This window comes from Myodes glareolus, chromosome 17 (genome assembly GCF_982192425.1).
Source record: "Myodes glareolus chromosome 17, mMyoGla1.1, whole genome shotgun sequence".
In the NCBI taxonomy this organism is placed as follows: Eukaryota; Metazoa; Chordata; class Mammalia; order Rodentia; family Cricetidae; genus Myodes; species Myodes glareolus.
This window is the reverse complement of record NC_142042.1, coordinates 3,283,194-3,307,689: the sequence shown is the minus strand read 5'-3', so window position 1 is coordinate 3,307,689 and position 24,496 is coordinate 3,283,194.

Here is a 24,496-nt window from a genome sequence, read left to right as displayed (position 1 = left end):
GACCCAAAAAGAGGAATATGGTATGTACTCATTCATAAGTGGATTCTAACCATAATTAAAGGTCTTTAAGCCTATTATTCGTGATCCTAGAGAAGCTAAATAAGAAGATGAACCTGATGAAGATTATTTAGCTATCCGCCAGGAGGTAGGAAATAGTCAAGAGTCCCAGGTAACCTCGGGTGCATGGGGGTGGGGTGGGAGGGATGTTGGAAGGGGAGAGGGTTAGAGAGAAGGGAGTAGGGGAGGAATGGGGAAAGCTCGGTTGACCGGGACGGGGGGATGGAGGAAGGTTGAATATGGGATCAGGGAAGAATATATTTCAAGTAAATCTTTTTTTAGTATAGTGCACTGATTCTTTTTTATTGATTTTATTGAGCTATACATTTCTCTCTGCTCCCCTTTCTTTCTCTCCCCTCCCCATGCTCCCAATTTACTCAGGAGATCTTGTCTTTTTCTACTTCCCATGTAGATTAGATCCATGTGTGTCTCTTTTAGGGTCCTCATTGTTGTCCAAGTTCTCTGAGATTGTGATTGGTGGGCTAGTTTTCTTTGCTTTATGTTTAAAAGCTACTTGTGAGTGAGTACATATAATAATTGTCTCTCTGGGTTTGGGTTACCTTACTCAAAATGATGTTTTTTAGATCCATCCACTTGTCAGCAAATTTCAAGATGTCATTATTTTTTCTGCTGTGTAGTACTCCATTGTGTAAATGTACCACACTTTCCTTATCCATTCTTTTGTCAAGGGGCATTTAGGCTGCTTCTAGGTTTTGGCTATGACAAACAATGCTGCTATGAACATAGTTGAGCACATGTCCATTGAACATCCTTTGGGTATACACCCAAAAGTGCTATTGCTGGGTCTTGAGGAAGGTTGTTTCCTAATTTTCTGAGAAATCACCATACTGACATCCAAAGGGACTTTAATAGTTGGCATTCCCACCAGCAACGAAGAAGTATTCCCTTTAACCTCTAGACTCTCCAGCATAAATTGTCATCAGTGTTTTTGATCTTGACCATTCTTACAGGTATAAGATGGAATCTCAGAGTTGTTTTGATTTGCATTTCTCTGATGGCTAACAATGCTGAACATTTCCTTAAGTGTCTTTCAGTCATTTTAGATTCTTTGTTGAGAGTTCTCTGTTTAGGTCTGTACCCCCAATTTTTTATTGGATTATTTGTTCTTTTGATGGCCAATTTCTTGAGTTCTTTGTACATTTTGGAGATCAATCCTCTGTCTGATGTGAGGGTGGTGAAGCTCTTTTCCCATTCCGTAGGCTGCCATTTTGTCTTGTTGTCCAAGTCCTTTGCTTTACAGAAGCTGTTCAGTTTCAGGAGATCCTATTTATTAACTGTTTCTGTCAGTGTTTGTACTACTGGGGTTTTATTTAGGAAGTGGTCTCCTGTGCCAATGTATTCAAGTGTACTTCCCACTTTCTCTTCTATGAGGTTCAGTATGACTTTATATTGAAGTCTTTGATCCATTTGAACTAAGTTTTATGCATGGTGATAGATATGGATCTATTTTCATTCTTCTACATGTTGATATCCAGTTATGCCAGCACCATTTGTTAAATATGCTTTATTTTTCCAGTTTTATATTTTTTGCTTCTTTGTCAAAAATCTTGTGTTTGTAGGTATGTGGATTAATATCTGGATCTTTGATTTGGTTCCATTGGTCCTCCTGTCTGTTTTTATGACAAATACAGGCTGCTTTCAGTACTGTAGCTCTGTAGTAGAGTTTGAAGTCAGGGATTGTGATGCCTCCAGAAGTTTCTTTTTTGTACAGGATTGTTTTGGCTATCCTGGGCCTTTTGCTTTTCCATATGAAGTTGGAAGTACCATTCTTTCAAAGTCTGTGAAGAATTTTGATAAGAATTTCATTGAATCATGCCCAAGAGCATGGAAGATCTTTCCCTTCTCTGGTGTCCTGTTCAATTTCTTTCTTCAATAATTTAAAGTTCTTGTCATACAGATCTTCCACTTCAATTTATTTTACGCTATTTGTGGCTATTATAAAGGGTGATTTCACCTTTCACAGTTAAGGCAAATCTTTAAGAAGTGCAGCAGTTTAAAATAAAGTGAGCTTTGAAGACCATAAATTTGTTCTGAGCAGTAAAACCAGGTGTCAAAGACAAATTAAATTTTCTATTATTCTGGAATATTTTGGAAGCTACATTTCAATATATATGTATATTTAATATATGTTTTATAATAAACAATGACCTTATTAAAATTACAAAGACCACTATTATCTGAAAATATTCTCTTGTGTTTTTTTCAGGGGTTCTCAATGCTGAACTTATAAAAATATTCCCCTGATTACAATTAGGATTAGGATTCTTTCTTTTCCATCAGTGTGATCATTACTTATGCAATTCATTGCTCAGACTAGAAAAATGTCAGCTTTCTGCTATACAGAATGTTCTACTGGCCCCAGACACTTTTCATGAACTGAGGGTTAATGTCAGTTACCATCAGAGACAAGTGACTGCTTCCATGCCTTCCTATCTCAATCAGAAATGAATCATCGTTCCCTAACATTGCATAGGCTTTTCTTCAGACTTTCCATTGTATAAAACTTAATGAGAACAGCCACACAAACACCAAGAACTGATTATGGGTCAGAAGTTCTTCCTTAGTTTTATTGAGATATTGTCACATAATTACCCCTGCTTTGTGCTAGCCATCACCTTTATAACAGAGGGAAACTATTCCTGTGTGGGAAAGGTGCAACACAGACATCTTCGTGATCATTCTTATGTGTATTTACACCCAGATGTAGTTCCTTTGTATTAAAGTACAGACCCAGTCTGAAGTGTCACAAGGCTTAAATATCAATTCCGTTTGGGTTATGAGAAGGATGTAAAGCCTGCTTTACAGCACCCCAGTTACAAGCATCTCTCCTTTCACTTCTTTACCTCTGAGACAGCTGTCTCTTGACTACTGCTTCTGCTGTCCATTCCCATGGTCAAACACCACGAGGCAGACAGCAGGGACTCCTTGATGGCAGATTCTCAGTTCTCTCTCTCCAGTTCTCTCCCACCCATCACCTGACAGACCTACAGGTTTCTGATAGTGTCAATATACCACATGCCGTATATGTGTTTTGGGCTTAGGGCACAGTAATCGTGTGTCTGAGACTCAGTGCTCATCACAGGAGAGGTTATTTCTGATCGCAGACACGGAAAATTCAGAAAGATGCATGTAATTTATGATCTCTGTTCCCATTTGGCCCTTCTGTATTGGTAGGTAGTTTCTCAGTATTTCCCCCATGGTACACTTGCTTAGTCCAGACCATTTAATATATAAATCCACATTTATGTGACAACATCACTGACGTGTTGTGTAAACTCATTTCTTTCATTTACCAGTCTTGATGGATAAGCTGTGAAAGGAAAAGTTTCCCTGATCAAAAGGGAAAGAACAGGAACTGGAATAGAGGGGATCCAGTTCTCTTCTTACAGCAGTGCCCACATTCTCTCCAAATACAGCCGGCTACACCCAGAGCTTCCTTTTCACAGTACCAGCAGCTGGTGGAGGGAGGACTCTGTGCCAAGGGTGAGGAGAGAGGTTCTGAGTGGAGAGCAAAGAAGATGCCCGTGCTGGCATTATTCTGACGCGATCAAATACCACCAAGTCATGTTCATTGCTTTCTCCTTCAAACCTGCAGGCTCAGTGAGGACAGAATAAGGAGGGAGGAAGCGGTAGGCTTGGTGTTAATTTATGAGAGAATGAACTCAGTTAGCCAATGCTCCCTGGAAAGCTTTAAAAATTTAAAACACATTTTAGTCAGATATACACTAATTAAATATTTCAAACATCTATGAGATTTGAAGGTAATTTTGAGAGAATTTGGAGGTTTATTCAGTAAGAGAAAAATTAATATTGCTTATCCTGTGTACAAATAATAATAACAAAGGTAAAGCCAGCTACCGGTTTTTTCCATGATTGACTTTCATAAAATAAAAGGCATATGCTTCATATAATGGATTCTTTGTTAAAACATTTATTTACTGTTGTACATTATAGTGTTTGGTTCTGCATGGATGTCTGCACACCACAGATGTGCCTGTTGCTTTTGGAGGTCAGAAGGAAGCATCAGGCCCTCTCAGACTAAACCTTTAGACCATTGAGTGCCATCATGTGAGTATTGCAGTCTGAATCCAGGTCCAATGGAGGAATAAACAGTGATCTTACTTACTAAGCCATAACTCCAGCTACTAGTGGGTGCTTTTAATTCAGAAGATATTCGGCATTTATTCTCTTTCTATTACATCCATGTAATACATTATAGACACGCTCATGCATTTTCTTATAATGATGTGTCATTGTCTAATTGCCCTTTATTTTCAAAGTAATTTTGACAGGTTTTTAAAGCAAATGCATGTCTATGCATTTAAAAAACTTTTCAGCTCAGGAAAAAAAGAAGGGCATAGTTTCTATTGAATAAAATTCTTTCTGTCTTCAAACTTCCCCCATTTTGAGGACAGTCTGAAATTTTGAAATCTGAAATCTGAAATTTTGCCTAGCAAATGTGTTCACTAAGAATTCTGTGCCAGTATATCATATTAAATTCATCTCTATAGAGAAAAATTTTCTAGTACAAGCAAATAAACTGTAGGTAGTTACTAGCTCTTTGTTTTCACCGCATATAGTCAGTTTCAATAAAATCACTCATTTTTTTTTAAATTTTGTAAACATTACAGCAAAAAAATTAAAGAAAGGCATATATCAATTGGAGTTACACCTGGGTGGGAGAATGTGTACTGAGCATGCAAATTTGCCTTACCCACTCTTAGGTATCACAAAAGCAGATAAACAAAGTAAAGGAGAGGATGAGTGCAGTAAGGAAATCCCATTTTCACTGCCTGTTGATCACACTGTAGCTTCATTATTTGCTTGCACACTTTTTTAACCATTTTCCTGGATATAGATTGACTAGCGACTGAGACTACACAATAAATGAAGTGTTTCCCTCAAAACATAGCAGATCCTAATTAGTATGTCTTCAAATTCAATTCAGTGAATTTCTATCAAAAATTTTCAGACTGGATATTTCAGTGGAGCATTTTCTTGCCATGACTAATGCTAAAGGATCGTTTTGTGATATGCTAACTAGCATAAACATTGAAATATCTAGGATGTAGAACTCTGTGTCCCTCAGGAACAATGCTCTAGAACAAATAACCTAGTCAGACTCTGTAGCGCTGCAGACAGAAACCCACAAAAAGCACAGCTAACAGTGACATGGCAGAGAGGTCCATGTGACCAGCAGAAACAGACACGCCCAAGCTTGTCATCAGTATCAGTCTGTGTGTAAAGACTAAACACTCAGGTAAAGCCCTCTGGAATAGGTAAAATTAGACTGGCTTCTTGGCACAACAGATGATTAGATTCTGGGTGTCGTGTATGATTTAAAAAAGCATATTGTCTGATCAACTTTAGCATTGTTTAACACTACTCAGCCCAGGACTTGTGCTGCTGTAGACATTTGCATCTTGTGTGTCTTTTTAGCACCGTAATGCAAGAATCATTTGCTGTAACAATGTTCAGTTCTTTGTCTTTATGTCATTATGTTCTCATGGATGCATTCTTCTCTCTGTAGAGCTCTTGAGCTTCTACAAGAGAGGGTGTGCTGAACATCAGCCCCTACCCCCTTATTGCCAGTCTACACGAGTCTAGTTTCACTTAGCTTTGAAAGGATCGTTTGCTTAGAGTATAATTCCAGTTTAGTATGTGCTTCCTTTCCAGTCTGTAGAGGTAAGTCATCTTCTGCACACCTTTAAGCCTGTGCCCATGTATTCATTCTGACTGATCCTTTGCTCCTGCAGAAACTAGCCCCAGGAACCTCTTTATTATCCCCTTATTTGTCTTTCAAAGCTCTGATAGTAAAGTTTCTCCAGCAGTTTTCAGGGAAGTTGAGCTGCTTCAGAGTTATTGAGAATTTTGATTCCATTCTTTCAGGTTTCCTAGGTTATGAAGACCTTTTTCAGCATCTTCTCAAAGTGTAGAAACCTTCCACATCTTCTAGTAAGATGATAGTTCACATGTTCAAAGATTTTATTTAATAGATTTAACACATGGTTCTCATTTCTTTTGTTTCTTCTGGTCTAGGTACTTCTTCAAACACAGTATGTGAAAACCCACCCACAATTCATTCTATAACTCATTTCTTATTCCCCTGTGCAGTTACATCTATCTGCTAATGTCTGAATTTTGGATATTTTGTCATACATATAGTTCCAATTGATGTTTTTTATATGTTTAAAATTTGTATAAAAATTCTACAAGTTAACACTAACTTCCATCGGTAGCCTGTTAATCACCATGCTTTGCTTTGCTGAAGTTTATTTCTATGATGATTTTCAATTAACAACTCTAAATGAGACTGATATCAGTATCGGTTCCCAACAACAACATCACGGAAGAGTGGGCAGAAACAAGAGTTAGTGCATGGTAAGAAGTGCTATGAACTGATGTCCTTTGGCCATGACATGTCTGTTGTCATCATGAACAAATAGTAGCTGCCATGATCTTTACAAGACCTATTTCAAACTTTCAACAAAAACTGCAACATGGTCATGAGGTCCCACCAATAGGAGATGAACTATTGGCTGTTGATACCTCTTGGAGGAAGGTGTATAGGATTTCTGTAGAGGTATGACTACTAGCAGGCTGCTATTGTCCCAGTGGATGTTTCATGCCTGTGGGTATAATGGAAGCACTGATTGAACTCAGTTATAAAAACAAGGGGAAATAACAATAAGAAGACCTAAGACTGGTAGTGGACTATATTGGGAGGAAAGAGGAGTATTGCATGAAAGGAGTAAGGGTGGATATTATCAAAATGCTTTGAATACATCCATTAAGTTCAAGAAGAATAAATCCACATTTTATATTAAAATAGAATAATAGCAAAACTTTGTTAATTTATCAATAAACTTTTTAAAAAGTATATTTCTTTAAGTAGAAAATCTGTGCTTCTTTTGTCTTCTTTGTACTCTGCTTTTTCACTTTGGCATGCTTTGATATGTGTAAATGAATGAATGACAGCATGCACACCAACCATGAAATTTCGAAGCTATGCACTATGTTTAATTTTCCAAGTATGGCAATGTTTTGTAACGTCTGTAGTACAAACATTGTTTTACCAAGTGAGTAGTGTGTGTTTACACTATTCATTAATCATTGATCAATTTTCCAACATATTTGGTCTATAGATTTACCTTTCTCATAAAAGCAGGAATCTACATAGTTTTAATTTTATTTTTGAGAAAGTAGAATATTGTGCAACATAGAAATCATTTGGGCAGTCATTAGCCCATAGCTATTCCAAATTCTGAAAAAGCCTGGGAATAGTCATTAGCAAATGTGGAGAAGGAACAATACAGACTTGTTGAGATTAAGAAAATTTCAACACATCACAAGCTTTTAAATATGACACAAACAAGCAAATACTCTGTGTGCAGACAGGTGAATACAGGGTGGTTACTACCTTGTATCAGGACGAAATGTAGCATATACCCAGAACTAAAACACTATGAGTTACATGGCCACACACTACACACACACACTCAAAATGGGGAGTGAAAATTACAGGCCCATTTGGAGCATTGCTGACTGTGTACACAAGATTTTCATTGTAACAATCCATATAAATCATAGCATGGATGGGAAGGGTCTCACAAAGTCTCATGCCAAACTGAGGAGCCATTGGAAGCTGTTGAATTCTGGCAGAGGGAGAACATTCATTGTTTTCAAAGATGGGGACCCACGTAGATGGACCTTCACCCATACACATAGAGTCAGCAGTAAATGAACTCATAGAGTTCAAAAGAAAATACAAAGATTGTAAAACTCTCAAATCTACGAAATGGAGCTCAGGACAGCATATTGACAAAACCATGAAAGATTTTGTTATCATTTAAAATTGATTTGGAGCATTGATGTGATTGAAACAGAGAAATAACAGGCAAATATATGCTGTGGCATAATGCTTTTGTACACTGTAAGAGAATTGTTGTTCGTATCGATTTAATAAAATGTAAGTCTGGTAGCCTTGCCTATGCTTCCAGTAACAAGGCAGGAAGCATAGGCAAGGCTACCAGACTAATTCTGAGAAAAGGAAAATTAGAGATGCAGTCACCAGTCAGACCCAGAGAAAGCATGCGTGAGAATGCCTCACTGAGTAATGGTACCAATCCACATGGCTAAACATAGACAAGGATTATGGGTTACTTTAAGCTGTAAGAGCTAGTTAATGATAAACCTGGGCTAATAGGCCAGATAGTTTATCATTAATATAAACTTCTGTGTGTTTCCTTGAGACTGAATGGTTTTGGAATCGGGTGAGACAGAATCTTTAGTCAACAATTATTAGTTTATACACAATTTTGAGTATTAAGATACGTCAGTGTTTCAATACCTTCAATAGGGAAGGATATTCATGGACATGTGCATGAGAAGATTTAAATTGGACAGAAAGAAACGTACAACATTAGTTGGAAAATATCAGAAAAAAAACCTCGAGGAGCAGAAATGGCCTGCTAAACTGGCAGAAGGGGCCTGAGGAGGGCTGTTTACACAGCACAGGTCTGCAAAGTCACCCAGATTCCATATTGGAGAAATGTGCATTGGTCCAGGTAAGGAAGAAATCACTACTGAGCACCATGGACAAAGTCTTCACTTGTAGAAATATGGCTGGAAAGGAAAGACTATGAAAGTTTTGATGAAACGCTTGCATATTCTTGGGTGAATCTAACAGAAAAAAGAGTTGCAAAACACCGAGGCCTGTTTTTAGAGTGAACAGAACACATTCAAATAAACACAGACAAGAGTAGCGATGACTCTGCGGAGCAGTTTGTCTTGAGGGGAGCATGAGCTGTTTTCCATAGTCAAGCATGGACAACAATTTGTCGAAGAATCCGATGCCCAGTCTGAGAGGGATCCAACCTCTCCAGAGTATCATCATGATTAGGATGCTTTGAACACACCATGAGGAAAGACGATTTGACAGACTTTGTAAAGCTCCTGTAGTGTGTTCAAGGAGACAAGCGTCTCTCTCAGCCTTTAGCACCAGAGTCTGCAGATTTCACTCACTCACAGCTTAAACAGAACCCATGTGTGAGACTGTCCAAGAGGTGCAGAGCAAGCCTATGATGCAAATAATCTATTTTAAACATCGGCTCAGAGATCTGGGCTTCTGCATGACCGGGAAAATGAGGCTCTGTTTTTGTCCTAGCGCTTCGCTGTCTCACAGTTAATTCAGCCACTTGGACAGTGAGGGCCTCAAGTTTAGGATCCCCGAGTTATTCTCAAGGGATCAAATTCTGATTTGTGAAGGTCATCCAGATCCTTCAATTCTCACTTCCTGAACATCTTTCTTCTCTGGTATGATCCACATTTACTTTTACATCTCTCTATACAAACCATTTTATTAGTCTGTGAACAAGCTATATTTTGTGACGTCTCTGGAATCATGCATCATATTTCCCATCAATAATGAATTTCAATTCTAATGTGTTACATGCCATCTCACCCTGTTGAATGCATGCCCTGTGCCATCTTGTTTCATTCTGTCCTTCTGAAGTAGCCTATTATGTTATCACAATTACAATGAAACTTTAATAGGTACCTTTGACTACTGAATCATCTGTTAAATACCGCATAGCTATTACATGCAGAGAAGGTATTTATGCAGCTGGTAAATCCTTTGAGAGTGTTCGGTTGTTCTGGGTACATAGAGGATTTTGAAATACTAGCAACTTGTATCTCAGTCAGATCCTCACCATGGCAACAGCTGCTTACTTCAGGAAGAATGACAGTGACTGTTGTAGGCTTTACAAAGCTCGATGCTCAGTGTTTTGTTTTGTAAAATGGCATTGTACCCTTTGCACACAATAGCTCTCTTTACATAGATTATAAGCGTGAGATTGTATGTCATTAAAGACCAATTTTATAAACATATTTTAAGTTAAAGGAAGATTACTGCTAAGATCCAGCTTTACTTAAATTACAGCATAGTCTAAAGACCTATGCCTGTTGTTTACTAAAATTGTTTAGCTAGAAATTTATCTAATTTATGGTGTAAAATGAAGGAATAATTTTCAGGGGAGCTAAATTCTTATTAATATACAACCCTCTCTTCTTTGTAGAGACATTTTATATGTATGTGTATAAGTATAGATCAAGCCACATTTCAGTGCTTCTGATTATCTTATTTCAATGATTTCTTTTTAAATTTGCAGTTTTGTGATGATTAGTGAAATTTACAAATAAGAATCAACATGTATGTACATTGCTGAAAAACAACATACATTTTCACACACAAAGCCTCCTCCATTATACCTTGGTAATTTTCTGAATATTATCTGACTCTACTTCCCTTTATAATTTTGTGACATACTTCAGTGTTTACCCATCTCTCAGAGAAGCCCATCTCTAAGAATTTCAGTGTTCTGATGGAAGGAAAAGGAACTCTAATTTAGCTGATTCTCTCTGACCAATTTTTTGCTGAAAGTACAGTGGGTTTGAATATAAAATACTGTTATTTCTATAATGTCACCTAAAATGGGAGGTACTTGTCTTCTTTGGTGCTTTTTACCTCAATTTTATACCATAAAATATGCTTTAAAGTACAAAAATATTTGGATGCCCAGTGTCTTACAGCATTTTGAATTCACATCTAGCACCAGTATTTTATATGTGTTAGTACCAAAGTGTGTTACTCTCTGAGGGTTGAACATCATTTATTAAAAAATATGCTTCAATTGTGATTATAACATTCTATCGTATATAGGTTCCTAATACAGCCCGGAAGTCACTGATATTAAGAAAATGAAATATTTTTGCTATTGTTCTTTCATTTCTGTACTAAAGTTCCTTCATTTTGAGTGAAGATGTTTGAAATAAGACGCATCTATTCCGTTGGTAAGACTACAACTGAATTTGTTTGCAGCAGAGGATTCCTTAGACGACCAGGAGCTTCCCTGTTCTCCCTGCCCCATGCCCTCCTTTCAACTACTGTGGCTATGATTGTGCTATTGCATTTTTATCATAACTTGGTTATATGAGTGAAGAACAATTTTGAATGTGATGAGAATTACAGGGATTTTACAGTCACTGTGGATGGCAGACAGCAGAAAGCTGGATCCCTCATGGGAAAGGAGGACCTGAGAGAAGCCTGAAAGAACCCGATTTCATCAGGCTTCAGAACAAAGAGCTCGTCATCTTTCAGAAAAGCACGTTTTAAAATTCTGCCTCTTCTAGCCTTCAACATGCATGATTTTATGAATTATAATTTGTATTGTTTTTTAAAATCTTTCTCAGTTCTCACTTTCTATTATTCCAAAAGCTAAAAAAAAGAATCCATGAGCACATTCTTTCAATAAGTTTGATTTTAACTATAATGTATATAACAAAAGAATGATTTTGAGGAAATCATAATTATTCTAGTTGCTTCTCATCTACCTTGAGATGGCTATCGACAAACAGATAAAGCAGAGAGATTGTAATTATGTGGGGGTATGAGCCCCAGTGAGCCATCTGTCACTCACTGAGAACTCCACCCCGAATAAATGTACTGTTTTACTTTTCTCCTCAGACATCACTCTTCTTTCTTTGAATGATAAAACAGGAACAGGACATGGGTATACCAATTCCATTCACTACCACTCAAAGAATGTATGCTTCCCCCAACCTGGTAGATATCAGTGATAAACTTTACATTACTCATCTGTATCTCCAAATATATTTTTATTATAGAACAACTTCTAGCAGGGTGAATTCCGAGAAAGCAACAATTTACTGCACATTATACAAAGCTGAAAGCAAGGATTTTTTTAAAAGTTTTTTTAAACTTTATTTATTTATTAAAAATTTCCACCTCCTCCTCTCCTCCCATTTCCCTCTCCCTCCTTTCACTCCTCCTCCCCCTCCCTCTCCAGTCCTGAGCTCATTAGCTCAGATTTCTCATTAACTATTATAACTTATATTAGCCCATAATTCCTGTTAGCCACATGGCTTGGTACCTTTTTTGGCGAGGTAGTCACATCTTGCTTTTCTCTGTCTGGCTTCCTCTGTGACCGGGTGATGACTGCAGAGTGAATCTTTCTTCCTCCCAGAATTCTTCTGTTCTCATTGCTCCACCTATAGTTCCTGCCTGGTTGCCCCACCTATATTTCCTGTCTGGCTACTAGCTAATCATCATTTTATTAAAATACAATTGACAGGGTACAGACTATTTTCCCAAAGCACACTATGTATTAATGGTGGTAAACAAAGCCAACCAATACAGAGAACATAGCTGAACTTGTAGATGGAAGTTTCTGTCTTGCCCAGTTCCATAGCTGTTCAGTCCCAAAGAAATACAGAGAGTCTTATATTAATTGTAAACTGTATGGCTTTTAGCTAAGGCTTATTATTAACTAGCTCTTACACCTTTAATTAATCTATAGTTCTTGTCTATGTTTAGCCAAGTGACTTGGTACCTCTTCTCAGTGAAGCATTCTCAAATTGTTTCCTCTGCATCTGGCTGATGATTAATTATTTGTCTTTTCTCTTCCCAGAATTTTCTTAGTCTGGTGGCCTGACCTATACTTCCTGCCTGGCTACTGGCCAATCAGCATTTTATTAAACTAATACAAGTGACAAATCTTTACAGCATAAAAACATTATTCCACAGGATTACTGTCAGGATTGTTACTAAATGTAAGCATCAAAAAGCCTCATATAAATGAAAAAAAGAAGCCTCATATCATTTGTAAACAGAAAAAAAAGCACAGATAATTCAGAGATACAAACACTTCAATTATACAAAAATATAAAAATCAAATCAAATTCATCAAGTCAAAGAGCCAATGATTATGACATAAGAATCATAATTTGGCAGCTTGACACAAAGTTAGCTCAAGAGTTAATTTCCAAATAAAATAGTTACAGGTTCTAAGACTTTCCCTCACACCTGAAATAATTAGACAGTATGCTATGTCATAATGAGACAAGAGGATAGGATAATATTGGACAGAGTATCACTGGGTTGGGTCATGTGGAGTAGAGTAGAATAGAACAGATCCAAACAGAATCAACAGGAGAGAATGTAGCAGGGGCAGAGGAATAGGACTACCTTGGAACAGAGATATCCTTTCAGTGGCTGTTCTTCAATGTATCACAGCTATCTCATTCAAGGTCAAGGTGAACTTTAAAACAAATGTTGAATGAATAACCACACATTACCAATAAGAAAAATTAACTACTAAGAAATGAAAAAGCGATATTCTAACTGTGTTGATAAGTCAACTTAAAATTTATACAAAATTCAAAGTCAAATTTTATTTCAAATAAAAAATTATATTTGAATATTTTTGGGGTGCCGAAAGTATACTATATATTTTCAAATTCAATTTAAGAAGTCTGTGAAACATTCTTCAATGACAGTTTTGAGAGATACCAAGAAGGGAAAATTCAGTCATAGATTCATATTGTTTGATACAAAAAAAAATCCTATGACACCACCATCATCAGCCACTTTATGATGTATAATCAGAAGCCCCGTGCTCTCCTGAAATTCTGAAAGAAGCCTCCTACTTGGGGCTCTATGAGTCTCTTTCCTCTTTGCTTCCAACAGAGGTATCAGCTGCCTTTCCCCTTATTGAGACTGCCCAGATCCACAATGTCCTGGGAGTCTGTTTGTAAAATACCAGGGCCAAAGAAAAAAAGGGCCTCTCCCCTCACAGTCTGTTAGAGAATTGCCACCACTGCCTCCAACACCTGGACCCAGAAGGCCATGCTGCTGTGCTCAGTCCTGCGGCGTGTATTGATTTGTGTGCTCAGGACAAGGTTCTCTCTTTAATCAGAAGAAATAAAATGACATAGGGCATCGACTCCACTGGCTTCACAAACATTATGGGTAATTATTTTAAACATCAAGGGAGGTGGCTTTTGTCTTCCCTGCCTAATAACTGATTGATCCCTTTCTGTACTTTAGGCATCTTTGAGTAGACAAAGCACCCATATCAGTAAACAGAAACTGCCAGAAATACACATTATGCTGAAAATGTAATCACTCAATGCTTCCAACTAAAATCAGTGTCTTTGTTACAATGTAAAATTCATTCCTAGATGAGTGTGGGGTTTAGGGCCGAATGGGCAATGAAAATCAGGGCCTTGCACAAGCTAGGTAAACACTCCACCAAAGGGTTTATGGTGCCTCTGCGACCATAAACTTTCTTTCCAAATCTAGTTTCTCTGATTGTGTCAGAACACTTAATTGCTGAAAGATTTCTAGTAATTTTTTAATGTTAAAATAATTAGATATTGAGAATACTAGTTTCTGTTGCTTGCGATTGTCTACTTTTCATGGATATTAGGGAGTTAGTCTCTAATATCTGAGCCTTACTTAGTAGTACTTTTTTTGTCAGGACTTCCAGTCAACAAATAATGACATGAGCACTTCCTATTAATTATAAAAGCTTGATCATTAGTTTAGTATTGTCCCACTAGCTATTATAATTTAAATTAATCTGCTTCTATTAATCCATGTTCTGCTACTTGGCTCAGTTACCTCTCTTCTCTTCTGTATGTCTAAATTGTTTCCAGTCTTGCTAGTGTCTCTCTACCTCCCTTCTTCCCAGCGTCCTCTCTCTCCTTGGAAATCCACCTATTCTCTCCTCCCTAGCTATTGGTGATGCAAGAATCCACAAAAGTATAATCACCAGTTTGTTAAGGGGTACAGTGAAAACAGAAGCTCACAGATACAGAGCAAAGCAGATGCTTCTGCTGATCCCATATCACCTCTTGGCCACCTGTGACCACACCAAATGTGAGCAACAGAATGATACAGCCCCCCACATATTGCTTACCAGTTGTCACATAGCAGATAAGAACATGCTATAGAACTTGCTTCCCCAAGGCTATTGGCAGAATGAGTTCCCCCAACACTTCCCTCTGTTGTCTAAGTAAGAACGTTTTAAACCTAGTGCAAAACTATATGCAAGGAAAACAATTATCAAGTATTGTCCAGGAGAAATAAAGGGTAATAACATACACAAAAATGGAACTACAAGCAACAGGAACAACATCAAGAACGAAACACATACTAATGTCCAGGCCATAGGTAATTGGCAAATAACAGAGATTATTAAACAAATCAGAAAGTGCTTAGGCAGAGACACATCTTTATGGTGTATACAGTATTCTACAACCTTTTCCCAGGTTGTTTTAACTCTAACACAGTAAAGCTATATACAATAAGAACAATAGTCAGGTATAGTCTAAATAAAAAAAGAAAAGCTTTAACTTGCAAACAGTAAAAACGTGAATAATAAGTACAATTATCAGGTAGAATCACATTTACAATGTCCAGTTTATATGTATTTGGTAAATTAGGAGAAAGTACTGTCAATATTGTCTATGCTATCTTTTCTAAGTTCCAAGTTTTATACCTAAACCGTTTTTTTTCTGTAATAACTTGTCTAACCATCCTAAAAATATCATTTAGACCTTAAAATGTCTTCTTAGATAAACAACTAAAGCTTTTATGTTTTTCAACGTTATAAACTTTGCAACTCTTTTGTAAGTTTCTCTTCTGAGTTTTGTAACAGGGTAAATCACAAATAATATTACCTGAGTAAAGAAGAAGTGCAGAGCAAACAACTCCAAAAACTAGAAATGACAAATCCAGGCTGCCTGCATGGACAGTCATCCAAAGTTCCTCTGAAATATTGGGACATCCAACATCAACCTATAGAATTAGAATATCTGACAGACTATTCTGAGTAGCAGGAATTTTGAAGAACTGTCCTACTTGTGTTGGCAAAGTTCATCAGTCATCTTCTTCAGTGTCCTGCTTTTCTAATTTAAATAGATACTGTCAGTAGTTGAGGCAAGGACAGTTTCTGCCCAAGGTGCTTACTTTTCCACATTGAAAGCCTTCCATATGGAGGCTCTTCAAGTCCCACCATCTTCTCTGTAGTAGATTAATGTTGCCAGTAGCAGCTGTGTCTCACTATTGTAAAAAACCTTATGTTATTAAAAGATCTTAAATTCCATATTCTGTAGGTCTCTGAAGTGCTTAAAGACCACCTGACTACCTATTTAAAATATATCTGTTTAACCTTTAATACATACCTAAGATGACTACAAGTTTGATTCTTATTGATGACTACTAATCTATATTTCATAATCATCCTAAACAGTTTGCAATAGCAGTCTTTAAATCTACACACTAATAGAGACTTCAACACTCCTCTCTCACCAATAGACAGGTCAACCAGACAGAAATCTAACAGAGAAAGAGGAGAACTAATGGAGGTAATAAATCAAATGGACTTAACAAACATCTATAGAACATTCCACCCAAATAGGAAAGAATATACCTTCTTCTCAGCATCTCATGGAACCTTCTCGAAAATTGATCATATACTTGGTAACAAAACAAACTTCCACAGATACAAAAAATTTTAGTAACCACCTGTGTCTTATCGGATCACCATGGAAAAAAGTTAGAATTCAACAACAATTCTACCCCCAGAAAGCCTACAAATGCGTGGAAGTTGAACAGTCAACTACTGAATCACCCCTGGGTCAGGGAAGAAATAAAGAAAGAAATTAAAGTCTTCCTTGAATTCAACAAAAATAAAAACACAACATACCCAAACTTATGGGACACTGTGAAAGCAGTGCTAAGAGGAAAGTTCATAGCACTAAGTGCCCACATAAAGAAAACAGAGAAAGCTCACATTAGAGATTTAACAACACAGCTGAAAGCTCTAGAAAAAAGAAGCAGACTCACCCAGGAGGAGTAGAAGACTGGAAATAATCAAACTGAGGGCTGAAATCAACAAAATAGAAACACAGAAAACAATCCAAAGAATCAATGAAACAAAGAACTGGATCTTTATATATTTTTAAGAAATCCAAAAGCATTTCCCCCCTATGGAAGCCAATTATAACCTCTCCTCTAACATATTATTTCCTGACCTCCACTTTGAAGTTAAGCCATTCTTAAAATATATAGGTTTATTTAATTTAATGGTTTTCATAATCCAATGTCTCTCATCAGCTTTTGTTTGTTTCATTAGCATTTAAAAATTTCAGAGTCAATAAAGCATCATACAAGATCCAGACACCCTGTGTATGTCACATCTTTACCTGGCTTATACATTTTATATTATTTTAAAGACTTTGCTATTTTTAAACTTTTTTCCCCTGACTGTCTTTACCTGTTTTCTTTCCTTTGCTTTTTTTAGTACCTAAGCACACTTTTAAACAGACTATATCTATTCAGAGTTTTGTCAGCCTCTTCCTGGATTTCTGGATGTCTGCAGACTTCTCTGACTGCGTGAGCCAAACCTTAAACTACTAGACAAGGATTAGACTGTCTGGTGGTGTGGTTGCTGGATCTCCACCACCATCTTGGTTCCCGCAGGGCCTAGTCTCATGTCACTACACTTTTTCCTGTATGGTTCTCCCAGAACACACTTGAAAAAGAAACTTACACACACAATAATACGTGCTCAGAAATAGGAGCTCTGGGAATGACATTTGGTATTCTAGATTAAATTGCTAAGATTGCTCAATGGTTAACCATGAATCCCTGTGGTATCTCCACCTTTAAAATTATGGTGATGATGGTATTAAAATCTACTTCTGAAAACCATCGGGAGTTGATCACCCTAGTGCAGGGAAAAGCATGACCACATTAGGTATAATACAAATAAAATCTGGTATCATTCAGGTGCTCAGTAAATATCAGCTATTATTTTACATATGGATAGATTCATTTAGATTCCTATATATGATTAAAATAAATATTTTACAGTTATAGTCTACGAAATTTTATTTTCTATCATTTCAGGTGAAAAATAAAAGTATATATACCTGACCTTTTTTTTTTTTTGCTTTGAATTCATGATGCTGCATTATTTGTAATCACTTACAACATAGTGTTTTCCCTAAAGCTAGGATCATTTTGAGAAGAGATTGCTGCCTTAAAGTATTAAAAAGGCTGAACAAATTTCCCGGATTCACGAATGTTTGTTTCAAAGTCTCAAAGCCGCCAAGAAGCTAGACAAGCAAAGGTTCTCTCAATAATTGCTCATTACATGTCCCTTTCACCTACGATGCTCTGCTCTTCCCACCTCTGCGTTTTATTTGCTGTTCTCTTTGCAGACGGGCTAACTCTAGCTTCTGTCTTGGGTGTAAGCCACGTTTATACTCACACATTTACATCTGTCCAGTTCTAAGGGCTCAAGGAAAGCTGCTGTGGTTTGAATGTGACCTGGAAATTCCAGATGTTTGGAAACCTAATCCTCAGATATATGCATGCAAGGTTGTTTTTTTTAAAATTTATAAAAGTTTACTAATTTATAAAAGTTTCCATTTCCGCCCCTCCTCCCACCACTCTCCCACTCCCCCCACTCCCTCTTCTCCTTCCTCTTCATCCCTAAGAGCAGTCAGGGTTTCCTGCCCTGTGGGAAGTTCAAGTTCCTCCCCCTCCCTCCAGGTCCAGGAAGGTGAGCATCCAAACAGACTGGATCCCAAAAATCCAGTATATGTAGAGGAAACAAGTCTCAGTGTCATTGTCAATGGCTTTTCAGAAAGACCCTGTGCCAGCCACATTCAGAGAATCTGGTTGGATCACGTGCTCGTTCAGTCCCAGTCCAACTGACCTTGGTGAATTCTCATTAGATCAGTCCCCTTGTATCAGTGGATGAACAGGATCCCAGGTCCAAGGAGAGATCCCCAGATTGTTCTCTGGACAGAGGAGAGGGTGCCTGAACCAGCCTTGGCCCATAACCATACTGATGAATATTTTGCATATCACCATAGAACCTTCCTCTGGCGATGGATGGAGATTGAGACAGAGACCCACATTAAACACTGGACTTAACTCCCTAGGTCCAAACGAGAAGCAGAAGGAAAGAGAACGTGAGCAAAGAAGGCAAGACCAGAGGCAAGGTTGTTTTGAGATGAGGTTGCCCAAAGGGAATGAAGGTGGAGAGAAGTCATGAAGGACAGGTACAGTGATGGGTTGTGCCCTGATAGTGGAGCAGTTGGGAGATGTGAGCGAGTCTGAGCCCACTGCTTGCATGTCCTCCTCAGGTCTGTGAGGACGCAGTAAGGAGGCCTTCGGGAGAGCACGGCACGTTTGAATGTCTTGTTTTTATACATAGAGTCTCACTCGAAAGTCTAGGAGAGCTGGGAATTCATTATAAAGGCCAGGCTTCCCTCTAGCTCATGGTAATCCTTAGCCATGCTCATGAATGCTGGGAATTTTGGCAGGCCTTATCCACAGGAGTGACAGATGTTGTCACTGAATTTTTATTTTCTTACCCTCTAAAACTATAGAGCATTTTTTACAGAATTTTTATGTCTCTGGAATAGCTACAGATAACATGGAAAAATGTTATAATATTAAAAAAGAACTAAGAGATTAACTTTGCTTAAATATAAATTCTTTTTTTTGTAATTTTATTAAATTATAAAAGTTTCCATTTCCGCCCCTCCTCCCACCACCCTCCCACTCCCCCGACTCCTTCTCCTCCTCCCTCTCCATCCCTAAGAGCAGTCAGGGTTTCCTGCCCAGTGGGAAGTTCAAGTTCCTCTCGCCTCCCTCCAGGTCCAGGAAGGTGAGTGTCCAGACTGACTGGATCCGCAAAATCCAGTATATGCAGAGGAAACAAGTCCCAGTGTCATTGTCAATGGCTTTTCAGAAAGACTCCGGGCCAGCCACATTCAGAGAATTCGGCCACATTCAGAGAATCTGGTTGGATCACTTCCTCATTCAGTCGCAGTCCAACTGGCCTTGGTAAACTCTCATTAGATCCGTCCCCTTGTATCAGTGGCTGAAAGCATCCCTCGCAGTCCTTATTTGCTTTTTCATTTTCTTCCTTCTGCTCCTCATTTGGACCTTGGGGGGCTCAGTCCGGTGCTCCAATGTGGGTCACCGTCTGTATCTCCATCCATCAACGGGTGAAGGTTCCCTCTGGTCTTGCCTTCTTTGCTCACGTTCTCTTTCCTTCTGCTTCTCGTTTGGACTTAGGGAGTTAAGTCCAGTGTTTCGATGTGGGTCTCTGTCTCTATCTCCATCCATCGCCAGATGAAGGTTCTATGGTGATAAGCAAAATATTCATCAGTATGGTTATGGGCCAAGGCCGTTTCAGGCACCCTCTCTTCTGTCCAGAGAACAATCTGGGGATCTCCTTGGACCTGGGATCCCATTTATAATCAAGTCTCCTGTAAACCCCAAAATGACTCCCTTAGTTGAAATATATTCTTCCCTGATCTCATATCCATTCTCCCTCCCCACATCCCAGTTCACCTAGCTTTCCCCATTCCTCCCCTACTCCCTATTACAGAGCAACAGTATTGAAAACAGCTTGGTATTGGCATAACAACAGAGAAGTCGACCTATGGAATCGAATAGAAGACCCGGGTATTAACCCACAAACGTATGAACACCTGATATTTGATAAGGGGGCTAAAGGTATACAATGGGAGAAGGAAAGCATCTTTAACAAATGGTGCTGGCATAACTGGATGACAACCTGTAGAAGAATGAAAATAGATCCATATCTATCACCATGCACAAAACTCAGGTCCAAATGGATTAAAGACATCAACATTAATCTGACCACTTTGAACCTGATAGAAGAGAAATTGGGAAGTAGTTTACAAGATATAGGCACAGGAGACCAGTTCCTAAGCAGAACCCCAGGAGCGCAGACAATAAGAGAATCCATGAATAAATGGGACCTCCTGAAACTGAGAAGCTTCTGTAAAGCAAAGGACACTGTCAGTAAGATCAAAAGGCTACCTTCCGACTGGGAGAAGATCTTCACCAACCCCTCATCAGACAAAGGTTTGATCTCCAAAATATGCAAAGAACTCAGGAAACTAGACACTAAAACTCGAATTAACCCAATTAAAAAATGGGGTACTGAACTGAACAGAGAATTCACAACAGATGAACTCCGAATGGCCAAAAGGCACTTAAGGTCATGCTCAACCTCCTTAGCGATCAGGGAAATGCAAATCAAAACAACTTTGAATATCATCTTACACTTGTCAGAATATCCAAACTCAAAAACACCAATGATAGCCTATGCTGGAGAGGATGTGGAATGAGGGGAACACTCATCCACTGTTCATGGGAATGCAAACTTGTGCAGCCACTGTGGAAATCAGTGTGGCGGTTTCTCAGGAAACTGGGAGTCAACCTCCCTCAGGACCCAGGAATTCCACTCTTGGGAATATACCCAAGAGATGCCCTATCATACTACAAAAGCATTTGTTCAACTATGTTCATAGCAGCACTATTTGTAATAGACAGCACCTGGAAACAACCTAGGTGCCCCTCAATGGAAGAATGGTTAATAAAGGTGTGGAACATATACACATTAGAGTTCTACTCAGCGGTAAAAAACAATGACATCTTGAATTTTGCATGCAAATGGATGGAAATAGAAAACGCTGTACTGAGTGAGGTAACCCAGACCCAAAAAGAGGAATATGGTATGTATTCACTCATATGTGGATTCTAACCATAATTAAAGGTCTTTGAGCCTTTTATTCGTGATCCTTGAGAAGCTAAATAAGAAGGTGAACCTGATGAAAATCATGTAGCTATCTGCCTGGAGATTGGAAATAGTCAAGAGTCCCAGGTAACCTCGGGTGCATGGGGGGGTGGGAGGGTTGTTGGACGGGGAGAGGGTAAAATATAAATTCTTAAAAAAATATTTTTCCCAACTTGTAGTAGAATCTGTCTTTCTACACTAACTTAACAGTTTTGAATTGGAAAGTACAGCCAACCACAGGTAGGTTCACAACCTCTGGCTCCCTGTTACCCAGGAATGGAGAGAGTGCTTTCTTCTGGCCAGTACCTCGTCTGTCTTATCTTAAATGATCCACCATAGTATTGTAACTTTCAACACCATGAAGTAATTATTGGAAATGCTTAAAGTGGTGAGAATCCATGCTGTTTTACAAAATCAAAGCTATAAAAACAACTGAATTAACACCTGTCCTTGCCAATAAATACAACTTGATGGTGAGACAGCCTGCTTTATTACCATGGTGATACACCCTCAGTGTCTTAAGACACATAATCGTAAATTTAATTACTACTGTGTCCTTATATCTTCTCAAGTTGCAATGCACCATTAGTTCTTTAAAGCATATATATAAATAAACATGAATGCCAAGGCCGCTGTGAAGTCACTCGCACACTCATGGAAGTCAAAGTATAAAAAGGCCAACAGCTTATTAATATTTTAAATGTGAAAATGATTCTCCTAATTTTAAAAGATCCACATTCCTAGAGTTCTAAAGTTCCAACGAGCTGCACAGCAGGTGAGGATGAGTGCCTCAGTGACTGGCAACCTGAGTTCCCATCCTGGGACCCACAGACCAGGATAGAACTTCTACATGTGGGTCCCTGGCTTCCACATGGAAAGTGTAGCCTCGGCCGTTCTCTCCAATTGTACATATATGAAAGTAAATTAAGAGCAGGAGTGAAAGTTTAAGTATCATAATACCATCTTAAATAAACTATCCCTACATCATTATGTGAGAAATGACATAAAACATGCTAAATGATAACTTTATGAAGATATTATGCTACATTCCTTGTAAATAATTTTAACAAAATTGCATATCATATTTGATTTGCTAATTTACATACATACATGTGTTTATACATATTTATTTGAGTATACTCTATGTATAACAATACTAAATTGATAACATAATTTAAAATCTTTAATTCAATTACCTAAAAAATGAGTTTGCAATGAAATTTGAAGATTTGTTTATATATATATATATGATAAATATATAATATTCATATAATTTTGATATGTATTATCTAAATAAGAGTAATGACTCTGATATTTTTATTAATTGGATTACCTAAATTAAGCTATCCCACTATTTTTATCACATCTGTATCTTATAAATTTATCTATATGCAAAGAAAATATTGAATTAAGAAAAATCTTGTGAGAATTTTTTAAATCAAAACACCATTACTTTATAAATAAATATAAAAGAATATAACAATTTAAGTGTAACTTATTTGGGGGTGTATATTGTGCTTCTTGCCTTTGCCCAGAGCCATGAACATTTGGCCATGCCAGTATTTAAGTTACAGTTTACAGAAGGAATTCAGAAAATACTGCTGGCAGTATGGCTGTTTTCTACAAACAAAAAATGAAGTGTGAATTTATAGAGAATTGTGTCTTCCAAAGGGAAAGTCAAACCGTAAATAATGCAAATTGGCAGGATGATGGAATAAAATGATTCCAAAGAATTTCTGAGTTATAATTGGAAATCATATGGAAGAAATAGGTTACTTCATTTTATATGTTGCTGAGCTTTTCGTATTAAACTTTCCACTGATTCGGTTATTAGAGAAAGTGAGAAATAATACTACATCCATTTAAGAGTCATTATCACACATTGAAATGCAGCTGAATAATGCCATGTTCTGATTAGTAAAGAGCTTATGCAGTGAAGTGTGTGTGTGGTTTGTGCACCCATGTGTGTATGCGAGCGGGCTTGTGTGTACTGCAAGTTTACGTATCTGTGCACTCATCTGTGTGCATGCACATGCTTGTATTTGAGTGTGTTAGTGTGTGGTGTGTGTGCACATACAGTGTGTCTGCTCCCATGTGTGCTCATGTGAGGTTAGAGGATAATGTTAAGTGTCTTCTTCTATTGTTCTTCATATTACTATTTGAAACTAGGGCTATCAGTAGAAAGCTGGCCATAGTGATTAGGGCTCAGCTTGCTGGACAGAAAGCTACAGGGACTTACCTGTCTTTGTCTACCACTCATGGGGGACTAGGCGTGTACAGCTTTATTTGTGGGTGCTTAGGATTCAAATTTGGGTCCTCTTGATTGGATAGAAAGCCCTATTACTCACTGACCCATCTCCCAAGGTCATAAAAGAGTTTCTGGGACTATTACCTTTTCGGTTGCACTGGCTTGTTAGTGCTTTAATGTGTTCTAATATTCCAATATTAGGAAATGGAATATTAGATATTGGAATCAAGAACTTTCATATACTGTTAACCTACAGGGTGGAGAATAACTAAAAACAGCCTAAGTGGAAGTCTGAAGCTGCTTATGAAATGGGACAGGAATGGCGAAAAATTGAAACTGACTCACGAGATGCTATAAATATGATTCAATGGGTTGATACATGATATCAGTGCAAGGACATCAACTCCATCCCTTGGTCTCACACAGTGAAGAAGAAAATCAGCTCCTGCTATCTGGTCTGTGATCCACACCATTGCCATGGCAAGCAAGTATACAATCGTGCAAGCATGTACATATTCAAACACTAGATAAAGATATAAAAAGCATGTTTTAAAAAGACATAGAAATTCTTTCACCTAATTTAATCAATTAAAATATATTTTAATAGCATAAAAAGCTTGGTTAATAAAATGGAGGGCAATGTAAATATTTACACTATTGCTTCATATAA